The sequence below is a fragment of the Ursus americanus genome, chromosome 8, assembly GCF_024610735.1.
Source record: "Ursus americanus isolate L20-20 chromosome 8, mUrsAme1.1.p, whole genome shotgun sequence".
NCBI lineage: Eukaryota > Metazoa > Chordata > Mammalia > Carnivora > Ursidae > Ursus > Ursus americanus.
The window spans coordinates 4,603,552-4,609,551 of NC_142134.1; positions in this window are offsets into that span (position 1 = coordinate 4,603,552).

The window sequence follows — 6,000 nt, forward strand, 5'->3', positions numbered from 1 at the left end:
TAATGCAGTGCACTTCACAAAACCCATCAGGGAAGGTGGAGAATCAAGAGTCCCCTGCAGCGTGGGAAATCCTTGTCTTGCACTGAGGCTCCCTAGGAATCACACTGTGTACGTCACCCAGGAAGCTCCATTCTTTCAGAACTTCTCGAGGACCATATGTGTGCACGCATCCACTGTAGTCCATAGTAAAGCGAAGTCCCAGCTCCATGAGAGCCACAGGAAGGGTGTGCCAAGGATCAAGTTCATGGGTGCTGTGGACTTTCTCTCTATTCCTACCAGTGTTTTCGGCTGCTGCGTTATTGAAGCAGGGATAGGGTATCTCCTAGATTATAGGACATACATGTTTGGCACTCTCCTCACTCTCTTCAACCTGGCTTTCCCGACCTCCTTGCTCCTCCTTGAACTTGGTCCATTTTTACCTCAGGGCCTTATAATTGCTTTTCCTTTTTCTCGGTTTTCTCTCCTTCTAGATCTCATGGGGTTTCCTCATTCACTTCACTCAGGTGTTTTGTTCAAAGGTCACCTTCTCAGAAGGAGCTTAGCACTAGGGCCAGCAGCTGTGGTTATTCTGAATCTTCAATGCTTGTGGCATGCTAACGGTGTATATAACAGGTGTATTATGGTACAATACACGTACATAGTGTCCGATTCCTGTAAGTGCCCAATTCAATGATTTTTAGTACATTTACAGAATTGTGCAGCCATCATAATTCAATTTTAGAATGTTTTCATAGCTCCAAAAGATTCCTTGCCTCCATTTGCAATCTAAATATTTTTGACACCTCTCCTGTTTAGCTCTACCTGAATTCATTATATAGGATTTTTGCATACTTGTTGTGGCAAATAAATTACATAATATATAAAGTTATATATTCTGTATCTATCTTTATCTCTCACCCAAAATGATCTTCTGCAATGTGACCTTGTCACTCTCCCATTGAGAGGCGGTACCTAATTGCCTTCCTTTGAATTTGTCCTGTCCCTGGTGATCACCTGTGACCAATAGAACATGGTGGAGGTGACACTGCATGACTTTTGGGGCTAGGTTGTCAGAAGCCTGATGTCTTGGAACACTCACTCTCCAGCATTCCGTTCAGGGTGCTCCCTTTTGGAAGCCAGCTGTGATGTCAAGAGAAACCCAAGTCACAAGGAGAGTTTCATGCATGTACTCTGGGTGACAGTTCGAGATGAGCCCAGCTTGAGTCATCGCAGTCCAGGTTCCAGACACATGATTGAAGAAGCATCCAGATGATTCCAGCCTCCAGCCACTTAAATAACTCCCAATGGTTTGAGTCTTGCCAACCGAGGTCTCACTCTGACGGGCAGAGACAAGCCATCCCCTCTGTGCCCTGTGTGAATTTTGGATCTAAAAAATACATGCACATAATAAAATGGCTGCTGTTCTGGGCCACAAAGTTTGGGATGGTCTGTTACCCAGTGCTAGACAACTGAAACCCTTGTTTATCATTTGAGTCACTGCCTCGAATGTGAGCTTCAGGAAGCTGCGACCTTGTCTTGATAGCTATGTATCCATAATGACTAATTTTATGTATCAACTTGACTGGGCACCGGGTGCCCAGCTCTTTGGTCAAACATTATTCTGGGTGTTTTAGTGAGGGTGTTTTTGAATGAGATTCACATCTAAATTGATGGATTCTGAGTAAAGCAAACTGCTCCTCATAATTGAGGGGGCCTCCCCCAGTCAACTGAAGGCCTGAATAGAAAAAAACACCAACCTCCCCTGAGCAAGAGAATTCTCCAGCAGAATGCCTTCAGACTTCATCTGTAACGTCTATCTTCCTGATAGACAGCAGGCAGCCTGCGGTCTCAAAAGAACACCAAGTCTCCTAGGTCTCTAGCCCGCAAGCCCGCCCTGCGGATTTTGTACTCGTCAGCCCCCATAATCACACGAGCCAATTCCTTATAATAAATCTCATTTCTATATCGACATATCCTTTTGGTTCTGTTTCTCCGGGGAATCCTTTTTTTCTTCTAAGTTATTATTTTTAAGTAATCTCTACACCCAACGCGGGGCTCGAACTTACAACCCTGAGATCAAGAGTTGCACGCTCCGCGGACTGAGCCAACCAGGTGCCCCTCTCTGGGGAATCCTAATACAGTATATACTCCATAGACCCTGAGATAGTAGTTTTCAGTTGGGAGCAATTTTGTCCTCCAGGGGACATTTGGTAGTGTCTGGAGATATTCTTGGTTTCACATTGTGAAGCACCTCCTGGCATCTGTTAAGTCGTGCTGTTGACCACCCTAGAGTGCACATGACGCCTCACCCCGAAGTGTTGTGTAGCCCCAAAACATCAAAAGGGCCAGTCTACCTCAAGCACAATTTTTTCGCACCCCAAGAACATCATAAAAATGATGATATCATAAATCCATTATAGGCAGCTATGGAAAGTCACCTACCTGAGGAGAGAAGTGCAGTGGGGTCAAAAGCCAGCCCTTTCCTGTTTCTCTCCACTTTACCTGAACTGTGTCCACAGAACTGGGGGAGCGGGGTGGAGCCCTGTACTCTCCAGAGAACGGCCTCATGGAGGACATGGCCAAATGGTCTTCATAGGACTCTTGGCACAAAGGATAGAGCAAAGAACAGGAGGGGACTTGGTCTTCAGCACACGTGAGGTGATGTTTCTGGGAACTCCCAGAAATAATTGGGGAGGATATGAGGGATGATGGGCTGAGGACCTGCTCTTCGAAGAGGGACCTAAGTGTCTGTGAGTAAATCAAGGAACGTTCACCTGGGATACTAAGGTCTGTCTTCCTTTGTGTCTATCATGTATCCTGTGTCCAAGCCCTTCTTTGGCATTTAGTCAGTTCGACATAGTTACAGGAAGCCAGGCTCATTGGTTCGTTGGTGACATTTGCCAACAGGAGGTGGGAAAGGACTGAAGCTTTGCCCTCAGTGGTAATAGAACAGTTCTCTCTGTTGGCAGCAAGTTCTATTAGTCTTTTTCAGAGGAGGAAATAATCAGCATATTTAACTGGATCAAGATTTAGAAATACTCAAGAGGCTCCTAAAATTCTAGAAAGAGGGAGATGTGACCAACAAGCGGAAACGTAACCAGGTTCCATTAAAAAAAAATAGTAATGTATGTATAAATTACAATGAGTTTCCATACCACTTTCCTTTGGATATCATATTATGTTAATTGGGCAGAGTGGCTTTCATTATTCTTATTATTATTTTTTTTAAGCAAGCTCCCCAACCAGCATGGTGCCCATCGTGGGGCTTGAAATCACGACCCTGAGATCAAGACCTGAGCTGAGATCAAGAGTCAGATACTTAACCGACTGAGCCACCCAGGTGCCCCTCTTGTTATTTTTTTAATAGATGAGAAAACTGGAGCTCGGAAATGATAAGGGATATTTTAGTAATTAGCAACTCCAGAAACAGAATTTGTGTGTATTGTCAGTCAGTGTCCAGGTTAGAAAAAAGAAACCATTCTAGATACTTTATCCAGGGAGGGATATAACACGGGAATTGGCTACAAAGATGTCGGAAGGACAAGAGAAATAAGAGGGAGATCTCGAAGTTGTGACTTCCTTTGATCCAAGCACCCAAGTCCGCGTTGCTGATGAACTGAGGGAGACACTGCCCCTGCTGGTCTGGGGGACCGAGGAGGACACAGCTCTGTTGATGCAGCTGAAAACTGGGACTAATGCTTCTCGAGCTTGCAGATGCCACCATTGCTGCTGCATGTACTGCCTAAAGCAGAAAGGAAAAAACAAAACAAAACAAAAAAAATTCTTCCTTTCTCCAGTCTCCCAGCTGACAGATTCTTTCTGGGAGACAGTTGGCAAGGGAATCAACAAAATGCAGTTGGTGGGCTTCCAGCCTCCTGTGCTATAAGGAGAACAGAGGTCAGGAACGGACCTGCCACATACTATTTTCATTGTAGGTTCTTTCCACTACACCTTGCTTTCTCCTGCATTAGATAGGGGATGCTAAATTACTGCTTCAGAGACTCAACATTCAATATTGCACACGTAAGGAGTTTAATTCTTATTCCTGTAATTGTCCAGTGAGGGTATTCAAGTCAGTGGGGGCAGCCTCTACCTCACAGTCACTTGCAAACCAGGCCACCAGTGGTCCTGCTGTCTTCAACGCATGGATTGCAAAGTTGCTCTCAGTTTCATAAATGCAGTCAGCATGGAGGAGCAGTTGAGGGAGGTTTGGATGGGCTGGACCAATAAGAGATACATATAACCTCCCCAGTTCCACTGAACACGTCTGATCCCATGGCTCTACCCAACTGCAACGGAGCCTAGGAATGGAATCTAGCTGTGTGCTAAAATAAGAGGAGAATGGGTTTTTTTGTTTGTTTTTTGTTTTTTTGCATTGCTAGTAGTGTCTGTCACACCTCCCATGAATGTAAAGATCTGCTTTTAGAGCCTTCAAATCAATCCTTTGTGCACAGAATAAAGAGACCTGGCTTGAGAAAAGTCATCTTAAGAATGGGAGTTTTGGTAGCTTTCTTACTTGTGAAACATCCATAAGATAGTGCAGTAGATGATAGATGATAGATGATAGATAGATAGATAGATAGATAGATAGATAGATAGATAGATAATAGGTAGATAGATAATAGATAGATAGATGATAGATAGATATACAGATAGATGATACATAGATAGATAGGTGATAGACAGATGATAGGTAGACAGATGATAGATAAAGGGTTAAGAACTTTCAGCAACATTAACAAAAACAAACCAGCACCAAAGCCCGTGGAGGTCTAAGTCCCGCCCCATCCTCCGGGTGAGACCATAGCTTGATTTTTGTATCCTTCTCTGTCTACCACTCTAGTGGACTCCAACAAACTAAAATGTGACCAAATAGAATGATGGAACAGTTGATCAATCTGGGAAGAAAAGCACAGACGGGACTGTAATGGTTATCTGTAAGGGCCATGAAAAGGAATGTGTGTCCCCGGGAGGCAGGACTTGGTCAGCCGGGTCAAGGTTACATGGCAGCAGAGAAAGCATTTCAGAATGAGAGTTGGCCAGGCAGGCAAACTTATAAAAAACTGTGATTCTTTATGCATTTTTTTAGTAAAAATTAAGTTCCAAAGGGTGGCTATCTATATGAGCAAAGGACTTGAAGAGAAATTCGTAAATGAGAAAATGCAAAATCCCACTGGTAATCAAAGAAGTATAAATTGTATTAGTAATGGAATTTTTTTTTTTGCTTATCAAATTAGCAAAAAAAAAAAAAAATGAAAAGAAACAAACAACCCTCTCTCCCTCTTACCTAATGGCCTGATTAAGCTCGATGTCGGTGAGGTCTGGTGGGTTCATCATTTTCATGCACAGTCGTACGTATGCAAACCAGCCATTTAGCAGTATAATTGCTAAGGTTTTTGCAAGAAGTGCTTAAACTGTGATCCAGTAATTCCGTTTCTAGGAATCTTAACAAAAATACTTGGACAAAAACGATATTATTATAGTCATCTTCATCATTATGTTATCTTGTAAGAGTGACAGGCTAGAAACAGCTTAAATGCATAACATTAACAGAATAGTTAAAAAATGTTTAGCACAGCCCAATAGAGTGGATTATTATGCAGCCTTTAAAAATGTGATTTATTAAAGGTCTTTAGTATAGATATACAAATCACCTCAATCACGTAAAGAAAAGTTGATAGGAAGAGGACATGTAGGAAACAGGCCTTTTGTAGGCTGGAAGCATCTCTGGATAGTGGAATTATGCACAAATTTTTAAATGCTTGTTTATATTGTTTTTATACCTTCCAAGTTATAAAACATCACTTTGAGAATTAGGAGACATAAAGTAGAAAATCTATTGGAAAAAGAAAAACAGAAAGGAGTATGCTCTTAGTCATGTACTATCAAGTCAGAGACTAGAGAGGGTAGGAAGCCTGGGAGTCAGGAGGCGGGGCTGTGGGGGAGAGTGAAGGTGGTCTGCCCCTGTCTGGAAGAGCATCTTAGCATTGACACGGTTGGAATTGCGGGTCGCTGGTGATG